General features: G+C 36.8%; 1 protein-coding gene across 6 annotated transcripts in view; it reads right to left on the bottom strand.

Annotated features, from left to right (window-relative positions):
• The window catches only part of aus (argus), a 151,430-nt gene extending 136,570 nt beyond the window's left edge, over nucleotides 1–14,860 (bottom strand). For 4 of the 6 annotated variants that reach the window (XM_067762473.1, XM_067762470.1, XM_067762474.1 and 1 more), the window contains exon 1: nucleotides 14,500–14,860. The gene's annotated coding sequence lies outside the window, so the exon portion shown is untranslated. Of the gene's footprint in view, nucleotides 1–14,323 lie in introns of all 6 variants that reach the window. The other 2 variants (XM_067762471.1, XM_067762472.1) reach the window with 2 other exon arrangements.
• Between the last annotated feature and the right edge of the window lie 236 nt (nucleotides 14,861–15,096).

The following is a 15,096-nucleotide window of genomic DNA, read 5'->3' as shown; positions in this document are numbered from 1 at the left end:
CTTATGATACGTATGGGAAGGGTTTGAAAAATCACTTGGCCTTATATTCAAACATCTGTTGTTTATTTGCGAAACTGAAAAATAGCGTCTGAAATTATAATTTTGATTTTCACCTATCATCTTTCAACACCCAAGTCTCCCGGTTTGACATTTCCTAAAGTTGGCGGCCCTATCCCAACTAGTCCCTTGGAAAGAATCACATTGATTATCGGTCGACCGAAGTCGGTTTGGTTTAACGAAGACTATTGAAATCAATGTTTCGAACACAAACGTTCGTTAAATTTTGGTCTACATTTAAAAAAACTTTATCCAGGGTCCTTGTAAAATTAAAATTATGTAGATGCGCCAAGGATTATAATATTTTCACCCATGAGTTAATACTTGCACTGCCTACGATATCGAGGACGGTAGCCTTAGCCGAATAGTTACTCCCTAACTTTTAAAGGTGTCTGGTAGTGGTCGGCAGCATAGCGCGAAAAAAATCAGTTTGAAATTCTTCGGAGCTACACCTAGAGCTGCTAGGAATGTGACGTCGACGAAGGTATGACTTCGAAGCCGTAGTCCTACAGCTTCTATGCTGGCATGTGGTATGAGGGTCAGTAGGCGTGGTAACGACTGGTCGTCAGGTTTGTTACTGTTCGCACATCGGAAATTATAGCTCTTATAACTGCCGAAAAAACTGGAGGTACCATTTAGCGCAATCAACAATATGCCATCATTGCTGCTAATCGTTAAATTGTCCCGAGAGAGTTATGAGTATTAAAATACCATTAATACCAACCGTCAGTCGCCTTTGTACGTGACCAGCAAGGATCCACAAAAGTTTAAAAAAACTCGTGTCGACAACGAATATTAGGAGTTAGCCCAAAGCATCTCCTTCGGTGAAACTACGCTTTGCACGAGACATACAGACAAAAGACAAGTTCTTCAATTTATTCGGCAGACCCAGCAGTAAGGGTCTCTTAGGCCGGGGTTAGGTTCGAAGCCTCCCTGGGGTAAGTGAACGAAGGTCAATCCCTCCACAAGGAGCTATTCCTGAAACTTTTTGAACGATCCGCAAGACTTCGAGACAAAAACCCCGGAATCAAGCTTTGTAAAGTAAGAAAGCCACGCCGCCGCCGCCGATATATAATAGTGCCGATATATAATAGTGATTTTTAAGGTGTTTTTCATGACCTACTAAAAATTTTCATGTATACCCTGTCCGACCCAAAAATGTCCGCTAAAAACGTCGGCGATAACAGTTTTTTGAAAAAAAAAAATACATTTTCTTGGGATGTGTTTATTTTTCCGACTGTATTTAATAAATTATTTAATTCTCTTTCCAAAACTCACGTATGCATAAAGTGCCTACACCGCATGGATAAATGGGAGGCAATTCAAAAATGTCCCTCATAGAAAACATTCGGCATCAATTTTTTGATTTCCAGCGATTGATGTATCCCCTTTGATCGAGCTACAAACAGACGAATGACGATCGTTTTGAACACGAAAGCGTCAAAGGTAATGAGGCTGTAACTTATTTAATTGAAAATAATAAATTCTGGCTACATTAGCCCCACTTGCAGAACGGCAAGTTATTTTTTTTAGCTCGGAGTTTAAAAAATTTGTTAAAAATGTATGAGTTTAACCCCTCATGTCAGGTTAACTCTTCAGCAAGTGGGCCTTAAGGTGCAAAATGGGATTAAACTCTGGGCTGGTGAGAGTTCGCTTGAAATTAGAGGAACATATTCAACTAAACGCCTAGGCAATCCTGCAGAAATGTTTACTTTTGTGCTGGTCTTAAATTGCTGTGTATTGCTATGAGTTTTAACCGAAGAAATGTTATAAAGTCAATTTACCCTATGACCATTTAATGGGTGCGATCACTTACAAATTGTCTTCAAAGTCCTCTAGAGGAGGAGGTTCCACATTACAATTGGAAAGATAGTTGGTGGTGTCATGCGGGAACACATCGCATGCAGGACATACGACTCGTGACTCCCTTGATAGTCTGTTTTCTTCTTCTGGAATGCAAAGGTGTTGACCGATTCTGTGTGTATTATGATTAGGACCTCCTTATGCTTGTCCGGATCAACCGCACCTACCTATGTATGTGCCGGATCTCATCATAGTGCTGACGGAGATGATTCCTTATCCCTCTTGGAGGCGGGGCTAGATCAAGCAGTTATATGCTAGAGTGTCCTGGTTTGTAACAATTTAATGTTAAGCTCCTTTGTTTCGCGAAGCAAGTGGTGTTCAGGTGTCGCGCAAGAAGACATCCCGTATCATATTGTCATATTATGCCTCCACCCGCCCTCTCCCCCCTCTTTTTTAACTCTCCTAGGTTTTGAGATTTCGTTCCTAAATTGAACCGACGCTTGCCGACCATACATATAATTTTCAGTCCTTCTTTTTAGACAAGTGGGAAGGGATCTCCGCCATGAAAACTCATGCCACGAGCACCGTCCTATAATGAGGTTTTTCTTGGTTCAGTCCATAATTTATCTGGGTGTTTATGGCGTTTGGCGCGGCGGTAGTTCTATGCAATTTGCGGAAGCCATGTTGATGGTGACTAGGCAAAGATTCGCAATGACATGAGGGCGCAGAACGGTCTCCAATGTCTTCGCTACTGGCAAGAAGAGTGATATCATCTTAAAGTCATTTTAAGAGGTGATAACATCAATTAACCTTTTCGCCTTTAACCTTAAGCCATCACACCACACCCTAAATATATATGTATATAATGTGCAAGTAGTAAAAGTTTGAGGTGTTTAAAAAATCAGGGAAGCATATACATACGTATGTAAAAAAAAAATAAATGTAAGGCGCGATAACCTCCGAAGAGATCTAAGGCCGAGCTTCTCTTCCAATTTGCGTCGTGCTCCTCTTGATTTTCCCTACAAATTGGCCGGACGGGACCTACATGTTTTATGCCGACTCCGAACGGCATCTGCAAGGCAGATGAGTTTTCGCTGAGAGCTTTTCATGGCAGAAATACACCCGGAGCGCTTGCCAAACACTGCCGAGGGGCGACCCCGCTTAGAAATACGTATGTAGGTATCCTATATAAGGAATGAATGCAGGATGAGCAAGTCTCTTAGCAGCTTAATTTTTTGCACAGTTGCAGAAAATGTACTGTGCAATTGAAAAGTGAGGCGGAAAAAGGTACTTAGGCAATTATTTTCAAGACCCAACACTCGATTTCTGAGGATAGAAATAGGAAGCGATTTAGGGAATGGAGTAGCTCTCTATTGGAATGGTGCAGCAGGAATTATTGTGATATGAAACAAATTTCGCTCTAAACTTTCAAATGTCAAAAAAGAAGGGAAAGAAAATACTGCGCTTAAACAAATTGGGCTGATTTTTAAATATCATACAATGCAAGGAACACAAAATAGTCACAGTAGTACGGAAAGAATTGAATTGTTTCCCTGCTGTTTGAATGTGGCCAAATTTGACCATGCTGAGTGAAATAAACAACTTATGCCTCAAAAACGTACATAAATATATGAAGCACAGAAAAAAATGTATAGAAGTTTTATATATGCACTTACGATGCCTCTAACTTTACATACACATCTACGTTAGAGCGGGTCAAATTTTTTTGCCCATCAGGAGTATAGCAAAAACGTAATCTACAGATGATTCTAAGAAAAATTGATGCAGACACCATAGCTGTAAGTCCGATTTCGAGGTCCCGATTTTTGTAAAATAAATATTTTGCATTTGAATGTAGGGTTTGGCCAAAAAATCGTCATAGCTTCTGATAGTTATAGAAAAAATATCATATTGGGCTTACTTTAAACGTATATTACGTACATTTCAGAATCTGTATTAATATCTATAGCGTTTTTGAATTTTAGTAAAGATATCAGGCTTAAATTATGAGAAATTAGCCTTAAATGAACTATTAATTACCATATTACCATTTTTAACAAATTTCTTATGGAAACATTTTTTTTCTTTACAGCTAAAATAAGTCCAGAACATTTCCAACAACTTTCATTCAGACAGTTTTTCTTTTTTCGAAACTGATTACTGCTTACTCAGTTTTAACTACCTTTATACTCTGTGATGTCTCGTTCGCATACTTCTAGGCGTTTCTTCTTCTAGAATTTACTACTTGTTTACCAGCTATAAACTACAGATGCACGTTTATAGCTTCTCATATGCGCGTGTATATATGAGTGATACTTGCACAAATGATTGCCTACTTTTGTGAACATCTCAGATATATGCATGTGTATGTGTGAAATATACTTTGGTGATGATTGCATACTTTTGTGAGCATCTCTCCGCTGCTGGAATGTACATATGTGTAGACATAACGATTGATTTGTTTATGTACATACAAGTCACTGTTTAATATCGGCTTAGAGATGATAGTATCCCTTAGTGTTGCTAATATTCGTTACAATACCTTTAAAGTAAGCCCAATATGATATTTTTCCTATAATTCTATCAGAAGCTATGGCGATTTTTTGGCGAAACCCTACATTCAAATGCAAAATATCTATTTTGCAAATGTCGGGACCTCGAAATCAAACTTACGAGTTAGGGTGTCTTCAGCAATTTTTCTTAGAATCATCTGTAGATTATGTTTTTGCTATACTCCTGATGGGAAAAAATTTTGACCCGCTCTAATCTACATATTTACATACATGCATATATGTCGCGATATAAGTGAATGTCTTAATATAAATAAAACTACCGTGTCTGTGACAAAGCCTACATGAAATATAACTAGAATGCATAAATTTATATTAAAAAAGAAGAAAAAATTTAATAAATTACAAAATTATACGAGCAATTTAAGTTTCGTTTTTGGAGGGGCCATCTCACACGCATACATACATATGTATGTACGTAAATACCTATAAGAGAAATAGTTTTTTTGAGGGCGCCTCGACACACCTGACAAGTCCCATTTTGATGCGAACATTCTTGAATAAATACATATACATACATACATACATAAATTATCAGCCACACACTTTGTTTGAATATGCATTTACTCCATCTAAAGGTGTCTTCACATTTAGATTGAAATATTACGAAGACGGGAGATGGAGGGATGAGAGGTTTTAAAATTTATGCAGCCTAGTTACACTGTATCAAATTCATAGCTCGGAATGGTGGCTTTACGGAAAAACTTCTTTACACTTTTACTGTATCATTTAAATTTTTTTACTGCATTTTACTGTCAAATTTTAAAAGATATGCCATAAATATTAGTTGAACTAAAAACAAGTAAGAAAATCTAAGTTCGGGTGAAACCGCACATTACATACCCAGCTGTGCACTTGAAACACGGTTTTTTCTTGATTTGTGGGTTAATAGTGTGCAATTATACACATGTACATATATAGTTCTATTATGAACTCATTTCTGTTCGCAAAAACAAAAAGGATACAGAGGCTACTGCTGATAAATTTGAGCAGATAAAAATGCAGTTTAACAATTGTAGCTATGAAAAGAATATTTATGCCAAATATCGTTCGGATTGGAAGATTTTTTCGACTTATGCAGGGACGGAAACTGTTATTCCTTTTTTAATATAATTCCTTGCAAAACTATTAATTTTAGACTTTAAAATATTTGGATCAAGATAAAAATTAGATATTTTCCGATTTTTATTACCTGAGTCCGATAGAACTAATTAAACTCGGACTTTTAAAAATAAAAGTTAAGTCCGGAATAAAAGTCCGGCTTGAAAGAAACGGCTGATCCGAATTAAAAAATTTAACTTTTATTTCCGGACTTTTATTTTTAAAAGTCCGAGTTTAACAAGTTCTATCGGACTCAAAAAATAAAAATACAGTTTTTACTTTTGTATGTGGACTCTTATGGAATAAGTTCGAAAAATAAAAAGGATGCACGATTCGACATGATATTGCTATATGGATACCTGCGAACTCAAACATATTTAACCAGGGCAATTTTTTTACCAGTACTTTTTCGACCCCGAAAAAAAATATTATTTTCCGTCCCTGGACTTATAGCATTAAAAGTATTTTGAAAAGAGTAACAAAAAAAGGGGCTTGTCGCGCTCATTTTCAAAATTTGTTTATGTTTTGTTTTAGTTCAACCATATCACTACTGAGGTAGAATGTAGTTAAATACCATGGAGTTATTGCAAACTTTGTTAGACCTTTAGGAAAGTGGGCATGGTCTTTAACTGATTTTGATTATCTTCACTCAGTCTATATAATTTGGCAAAGATTTCGTCTCTGCTGAATTTCAATGTAATATCATTAACGGCTTTTGATTTACGGCTTGTTAAACTTCCAAATTTTCTTCTTCTAAATGTGGGTGGTGCCACGCCCATATTCCAAATATTTTGGAATTTATGTTTTGCGTCATAAAACCAATCCACCTACCAAATCTCATAAAACCAATCCACCTACCAAATCTCATTAGCTTATCGGTATTCATTTTTGAATTATCTCCTTTTTTCCATTTTTCTAAATTTTCGATATCGACAAGTGGGCGTAGTTATCGTCCGATTTCGCTTATTATCAATCTACTCTGGATCCAGATAAGGCCGTATACCGAATTTGGTGAAGATATCTTAATATTTGCTCAAGTTATCGTGTTAACGGAAGAACAGACGGATCGACGGACGATATTGATGCTTTTGATATACGGAAGTCTATTCGAACCTGCAAACTTGTGAGCAAATATTATAAAATATTGGTATATAGATCCATTAAACAGAAACAACTTTCGCCTGCCAGCAGTACGATCGGAGCTCGACAAGAAAAATATATACTACGCAGGACTGAGAGAATATAACGATCTTTCAATTGAAATAAAACAATGCCAAAACATTAATGAATTTAAGAAACTACTGTATAATTACTGTAAAGCACTACCTTTTAGATAATGATCTCATAGATATACAAATAATTTAGGTCTACAAAACTGTATAAAAATAAATAATAATAATAATATCTATCTCGATTCCTTTATACCTGTACAAGCAATCGTTATCGAATCAAAGTTCTAACCCTGTGTACAAGTACAAAAAATAAAATAAAATAAAATGTAAGGCGTGATAACCTCCGAAGATATTTTAGGCTGTACAAGTACAGCTGGGTATAAAAAACAGAAGAGTAGACAAACTGATAATGAATGAATGAACGATAATGAATTTTTACGAACTATTTCGCTACTTTCGATTTGTGAACATCACGGTATGGGAGGAACCCTGAATGTAAGCGTAAAATGTAAGTGACATACATCACCTTTTTGTCGATTTTAAAGCCGCCTTGGAGTTGCCTATCTGACGTTATGTCTTTAATTTGATGCTAGAGTAAATAATACAAGCTGCAGAACTTAACCGCTCTGGAATAATATTCTGTAAATGCATGTAATTACTGGCGTATGCTGATGACATTGATATCATCAGCTTGAACAACCGAGGCGTAAGTTCTGCTTACTCCAAACTGGAAAAAGAAGCGGAAAAGATGAGAGATGATTGGGAACCAGCATTCACACAAACAACAACACCAGCTTTGAAATCCAGCGTAAAGTAAAGTTAAGTCATCTGTCGGCAAATGAAAATCATGCTCTACAAGTCATGTAAATTGGAACGATTTTCGGTCATCTCTTGTCAAATTTGGTTTCGAGACAAACCGGTTGCGGCGTTGTGCCATCATCAGTGTCGATTTTCGTCACTTATCGCACACCTACACAACATCAGATGGGCGGCTCTGGGAGTTTTTAAAAGAAAAGTACTGCGAAAGATTTACGAACATCTACGCATTGGCGACGGCGAGTACACAAGAAGATTAATGTTGAGCTGTACGAGCTTTACGCAGACATTATAGTCATAGTCCAGGGAATTAAACGCAGCTGTAACGCTGGATAAGCCATTTTTTGATGATACTCCAGCTAAGAAAGTATTTTTTTGAGACCTGCCTACCTAAAAAGAAGCAGAGGAAGAGGGCGGCACCTACTCCACTGGAAGAACCAGGTGGAAAACGATTCTAATTTCGCTAATATGACCAATTGAACGGTAAAACCCGCCTTGTTGAACCGTCATAACCGTTGAAGCGCTAATTAAACTTCCTTAACCCTAACGCCATAGTCGTAACCATAGCCATATGCATAACCATCTCCAATGTGATCGATTAATGGTGCCTTAACCTAAAAATCGTGAAAATTTCATAAAAATGAAGAAAACGCAAAGAAATTACAAACATATCGCAAAAAATAAGTATCTTAGTCATAACGTATCCAAAACAATGAACAAAATCTACAAAAAGTTATTAAATTCACCAACTCAAATATTTTTAGGTTATGGATATGGCGAGAAACCAAAAACCAATTGGTTGGCTATGGTATGGTTATGGCGTTAGCGTTATGGTATGGCACCATTAATCGATTACATTGATTTCCATAAGGTAGGTAAGATCAGCTGTTTTATCTGGTTATGGTTTTATGGTTATAAGTCACCATTAATGACCCTTTAAACGGTAAAGTAAAAAGGCCCATTACTCTTACTTAGCATAGACTTGACTTGACTTGAGAACTGTCACCTACAGTTCTGCTAAATGAACATTGCATGTTTCTGATTACACAAAACTTAGCAACACTTAACTTGACTTAGACGTCTGTTGAATTTTGATTTTCTATGTAAGTTCTAAGTGACGTTTACATTTTGAGATGCCATTTGTTTGTTTCCATTTCATTTTGACATTTTGTCATACAAATTGACATTTATTTTTATTTTCTTCATTAATTTTTACACTCATAAATTAATTGTAGTACTCCAAACTAACTTTGTTTAAAAACCGCCACTTTTTTAGGAAATATTTCACAATAAAATGACAGCTGGAAAACAGCTGATTATGATGCCAGATTGTATGCGCTAAGTGGAGTCTAATCGTGGCTAATTTGCCAAGTTTACGCCAAGTCAAGTCAAGTCTATGCTAAGTATCAGTAATGGGCCCTTAAGGCCACACTGAGCGGCTTTTAAATTGGGTATGGTTACGACTATGGCGTTAGGGTTAAAGAAGTTTAACTGGCCCTTAACTAAGTAAGTTACTGATTCCATTCCTTCACTTTGCATTAAACAATTTCATTGTAATATCTAATATTCTAATACTAGACATTATTACTAACAGACCCAGTGAAGAACATAAATCCAATCAATACGACTTTAGAAATACCATTTGATAATCGCTAGATATTTTATTGATTCTGAGGACTCAATTTTATTTTCTTGAAATGTGAGGTTAGTTGAAATGAACATCCTCTTAACGAATTTTCAGTTCCTTTTATTTAAAGCGATTTAACCCATATTACGGCGAACTGGAATTTATTCCTGTCGATAGTCCTTAAAATCATAATCAAAACTTGCGTAAAATATGTGCATAGGTTCCGATCATCAGGACACGATATCAATGTACTTAAAATTATTATCGTTTATCAGAATGAAAGAACAACAAAAAAACAGAAATAGGTAGTTCAGGTAACTCTAAGTGGAAGGTGTGTTTTTCTTATAGCTACACGGCGAATTAACGCTCGCTAGAATATGCTCTAAAAACACACCACCACAACCACAACAGCAACAAGGCCAAAGTCGTCAAATGCAAAACAATGCTGCAAAGCAAATATGCAGCAGCTGTGACCAGCAATAAAGTACCTTAACACATTCAATTTTTTTTTTCTCTTCGCTGCACTGAGCTATTCATTTTTGTTTTTAATTTTGTGTTATCCTGTCGTGCATGTTCGTATATTTCTGTCGTTTAATAACTGTGCGCTCAAGCGGCGAAAAAATAAAAGCAAGGAGAGAGTCGTGGAAATTCTGAGTGCTCGGAGATGTGCAGGGAGGTATTTGCAGGGAGGTATTTTTGCATATGTTATTGTGTGGTAATTTGCCGTTTTTGTGTGGAAAGTGAGTAATTGGGTTTAGATAAAATTTAAGATACGATTGTATTTGAAAATGTGTGTCGATGCACTCCACCAACTTACGATTCCTGCCGATATGAAATCTTCATAATTTTGATTGGTTTAAAAGTTTGCGTATATGCTTTGCTGAGGCAAAATCTCTATTTGAATAGCTTCAGGTCGATGGCGAAGGAGGAAATGGCAATTTTGAGAGCCCCAAAGCTATCCGTCCGCACCAACCAAGAAGCTGGTCCTTTACCGCCACGAAATTCCCACGTCAATTACCATGTCCACAGCCATCGGCCGGCAGATTTTGAATTGAGCATAGCCAAAATAGCCACCAAAACGCAAATAAGTTTTCAAAAGATCAAAGTTTTCTTTGTGCTACTGGTTGTTTTGTTGTGTGCCGCCCGGCCGGGGAGACCTAGTATATGTAGCGCTCTAGAAGCCATTTGAATGCACAGGAACCAATTATTTATTATTTTTGTATCCTGTGCGTATTTTCATCCAAACCAATTGTGTGTGTCTCTTATTTGCATTTCTTCTTTATGGAGCAGTTTAATACCACCCTTCGGACAGCAGAAAGCTGAGTAAAGTTCGGAACCTGATATTCGCTAGGTCTGGATACTCGTAGAGGAATGACAGTTTCCTTGCAGTCCCTCTTGGCAGCAACTTCTACACCCATCGATTAAGTGGATTCCGATTCCTACAGCATGCATAGTAAGTGGCTAGTGTGCTCTAATTGTTATTGTGGTTCTAAATATTCTTTCCTAGAGCTATTTAGTAAATTCCCTATTCTTATCTGGTTGAATTCAGGCCTGGTTTGTTTGATGATCCTACCATTGTCCATAGAGTACCAATCTGGAACAGCGGTTTTCTTAAAACTAATACGCTTTACTTCTTTTATTGATATAAATAAAAACGTATCGTAAATACCTTCCTTGGTTTCTTATTTTTGTCAATACTTTTGGGACCAGGTACTCAAATGAGTTCAATAGTCGCGTTTTGTAGCACCTTCTTACAATTATCGACAGCCTTAGAGAACGCAAATTGTAAATCCAACGCCATGTGTGCTGCTTGGCTCTAGGAGTATATGCATGCCTCACGACCACATACGAAATTCTACAACAATAAACAAAAGGCCGTGTCTATTCCCGGTTACCTTGCTTGGAAGATGCTAGCTGAGTTTGGGAGACGAATGGAGAGTGCAACCTCTAGCTGTTCGGAGAAGACCCTGCACCAACACCGCAGTATATCTTGTATATCTTCTCCATGGTTGACCACCATAATATGGCTTGGTAAGCGAGTATTTTTATATCTTGCTTTAATCGCAATCCCCACTCTTCCTTCACTTTCCTGTTTAGCTTGTTGTTTATTTCGACACCAAGGTTTTAACCCTCGTGGAGAGTGTTCTGTGCCACTGCAACGACTTGCATTATCACTCACTCGATTCACTAACTTCGTTTTAACTTTTCGCACAGCTTCATATATTATAAGTACACCGTTTTGAAATCGATCTCATTATAGATAAGTGAAGTGTGATAACTTCTGCATAGCCGTCAAAATTACAAATAGAACCGATTACCTGATTTTTATTTTGCTTTCGTGGTCTTATTCTGTATCTCTTTCTATCACCCGATGAAGATAGCCGGTCCTATGCGCCGCCATGTTTACCATCCTGTGAAAACGCTAAAAAGTAGCCATCTTCTTTTTCCACAGTGATCGATACAGTTGTTCTATAAATCGCGCCAATTTTGTGTTTGTGTTTTCGAAAATGAACAAATCGGGTTATCTAATTGTTCTGGAAATCAGCTAAATATTCCTATTTTGATTTCGGCAACATAAACTTTAGCTGTTTAATGCAATTGATAAACAAAGTGATTTACAAAACTATATAATTAAAAGAGTGTTTAAAATTAAAAGGTAAGTTATTTAAGAAAATATTTTCACATTAAAAAAGCGATAAATAAAGACATTAAAAAAAGTTAAGAAAAATTAAATTATAAATTTACTTGAAAAAATGTTAAAACATAAAAATATTTTGGTCAACGAGAGGATTTGAATCAGCCACCTCTCGAATACAAGTCGTACACCTCTCCCTCTATGCCACACAATCTTTTGAATTTGAGATCAAAATCCAAAATAAGTGGCCACGGAAAAGTTCAAAGAAACTACGAATTTTAATAAAAGGGAACGATTTTTGTACACCTAAAAGGAGTTCGCTCGAATTGCTAATTCAGATACGATTTAACTTTAGCCGATTTTCAGAACAGCTCACATTAGTTCAAAATCTTCAATGTTATACTGAATTGAGATAATTCAGTATGCCTCCCATTATTTCTAACATCTCAATCGTTCCTATTTCAATCTCGATTTCTTTCGAGATCCGTTCTTTGAACCAGTTCGATTTAGTTTTAGTTTCTTTGTCTTTTTTTTTTTTTATGGTTCTGTTTCCTGCATTCGAGTGGGTCAGCACGTTAGGCGGCCCATAAAGGGCAAGTCAAGTATGACGAGGTGCAGTAAAATGAGGCATTGCGGAACCATACAAGGGGGAAAATCTTCGCCGGAGGTTGAAGTGTCAAATCATATTAAAAAAGTGCATATCATTTCATTTCCGGCTGTCACCTGAACCTGGTTCCGCCATGAAATGAAGTGAGTTAAGTGAAGTTGAGATTTGAGACAAAGTTGATATATTTTAAGGCTTAGCTGTGCTGGTTATCTGCTTTTCAACTTAATTTATAACAATGATCTTAATTCTATTGAATAAGAGAGGAACTTGTTAAAGTTCGAATCTGATTTTGGAGTATCGTAGCTCACCAGTCAAAACTTCTTAGCGAAAACCGCGAATCTATTATGCTTTTATTTGCTCCAAAGCTATTACACGGCGTTGGCATCAAAGGTGGGATCTTTAGTTAATACTCTGAAGTACTTTTCTATCTCAAATACATCATTATCATGATTAATTTGCGGTTTTAGCCATTGCATAGCAATTCACGCTAGCGATCCCAGTTTGGCGATACATGACGCCAATCGGGAGCACCAGGGGAAATAATATCATGCCTCACCTATCTCTCCCAATCTAGTAGAAGTTCCCCCTTCCTCTGCTTCCGAAAACGGGTGTCGACAAGAATACTTTATTGGCCGAATCGCTTTTGATATTTTCGCTCCTTTTGTTCTTTTCGCTCTCTTCATATCTGCGTATAGTTAATTATTTTACCTCTCGTGATACTTTCCCCTCGAATACTCAATGGGCCATTTAATAGTGACTCGGCCCCATCCATGATTCCGACCCATGTTACAGGACTACTAACAGAGTGTGATTTGCAAATATGATTCTGTTTTTCTTGGGTGACAACAAATACTTAGTCTTGTCCTCGTCCACTGAAAGAGCAAGCATGCCCAGCAATTTTATGTTCTTATAAGAGATTGTACTATCGTAGTTTAGATCTACTGTGAGAATTACCTTCCGCAGCATTAAACTGACTTGTCTGAAGCTGGGTTTGGTTTCGACTATATCAGAGATGTTCTTCCCAGTTCTTAGAAGCTGGCGGTGCTTTCAAAGTCATTTGGCAAAGCCTTAGTAAGTTTGAAGAGAACTTAAATTCAGACTCAATCTTAAGTTCTCTACTGTCAGACAGATCTACTTTCGCCGTCCATTGGTTTCAAGCCATTGTGTATTAGGATGAAAGGATGTAGGATGCTAACTGACTAGTCTTGCTAAAGCTCAGTCATGAAAGTAAGAGTTGGGCGTATAAAGCTTTCAAGGTACACAGAATTCTTCTTTATTTAAATGTTGACCTGTCCACAAAGTGTTATAGTCCATAAATTGCTATTTTAGCATCCTGTTCGACCCACCGTGAAAAAAACTTTCTCGCTGGCTTCTATTTCCTTTGTTGTACAAAGCTAAATAAGCACAACTAAACTCTTAAGCGCCTACCATCAATGCAATAAATTATAGAAATGTCACTCGTTCTAAGAGTGCAGTTGCTGCGCTTCCTTCCTACGACGAATTGGTAGTTGAAAAATGTGAACGCGAAGTTCATGCTTCAAATGAAGTTGTGTACACACATACATACATACGCAAACAATACAGTTTAGGGAGCGGCAGTATCGTGAGAGAACCCAGAGCTATTCGTACTGTAGAAAGGCGGGCGAGCATTCGGCACGATACGGTACGACTCCTAGTACGAGTTTCATCTGTTCACGTCACACATGCAGGGGGGAGGAAATTTTCTTTTGAGGGTATACAAAATTTTACACAATTTTCGTTGGAAAAGTCGAATATGTATAAATTGCATTTTTTTAAAAGTGATAGAATTATATTTTTTTGCTTTCTTGTTTTTCGAATTTTTTTCTGAAATAATAGTTTAAGAAAAATATATATGTATGTACATACAAACATATGAGCACTTAAATATACATATGTAGGTATATCTGTATATACCGTTTGTTATAGATATATTTTTAAATGCAGGTATATATTTGAGACATCACTACACTTTTTTCTTTTGTTTTTGTTTTTTTTTTTCTTTTCAGCACAATAAGTTTTATTTTTACACCATTTTACTACGTTATATTAATTTGCTTTGTATTTTCTCATTTTTCACAAGTAATATTCACCTTTTTTTGATCAAGCTCTCACTAATTCACGCGTTCCGACTTGATTTTTTCATGTTTTTTTTTTATTTAGCTGCAGCTGTAACCACAACTTCTTTGTTTTAAGCGAATGCTAATAATGCCTTGACTTGGCTAGTACACTACCTTTGCCTTGTACTATCTATACCTATATCTATATTTTTATATATGTACATATGTATATGCGCCCAAGCTGTGACTGTGGCTCTGACTGTGCTTTTTTTTGTTCAGTTTTACTAATTTCAATTTCTTCTTGCAAATACACAAAACATTATTATAGGCGATACAAACATTTTAACCACCTTGTTTTACTAAAGTTCAATGTCTACTAGCAGCAGGCACGGCTCTCGTATGGCAAATAGCATAGTGAGGTCCATCATTCAATGCTCACTCGCATTCATTTTATTATCATCACTAGATGTGGTAGTTTAACAGCGTATTCGTGCCATGTATTCCAAAATGAGCGTTGGCTACATTTATCAGATGAGATTCCACAGTCAAGTCTCTCTGCCGACATGCTGCACAGTGGTGTTGCCAGAGAATATAGTGGTTATTTGAAAGGGGTTTGGATTTCTTAAATAA

The sequence above is a fragment of the Eurosta solidaginis genome, chromosome 1, assembly GCF_040869045.1.
Source record: "Eurosta solidaginis isolate ZX-2024a chromosome 1, ASM4086904v1, whole genome shotgun sequence".
Taxonomy (NCBI): domain Eukaryota; kingdom Metazoa; phylum Arthropoda; class Insecta; order Diptera; family Tephritidae; genus Eurosta; species Eurosta solidaginis.
This window is presented reverse-complemented; position numbering and strand designations above follow the sequence as displayed.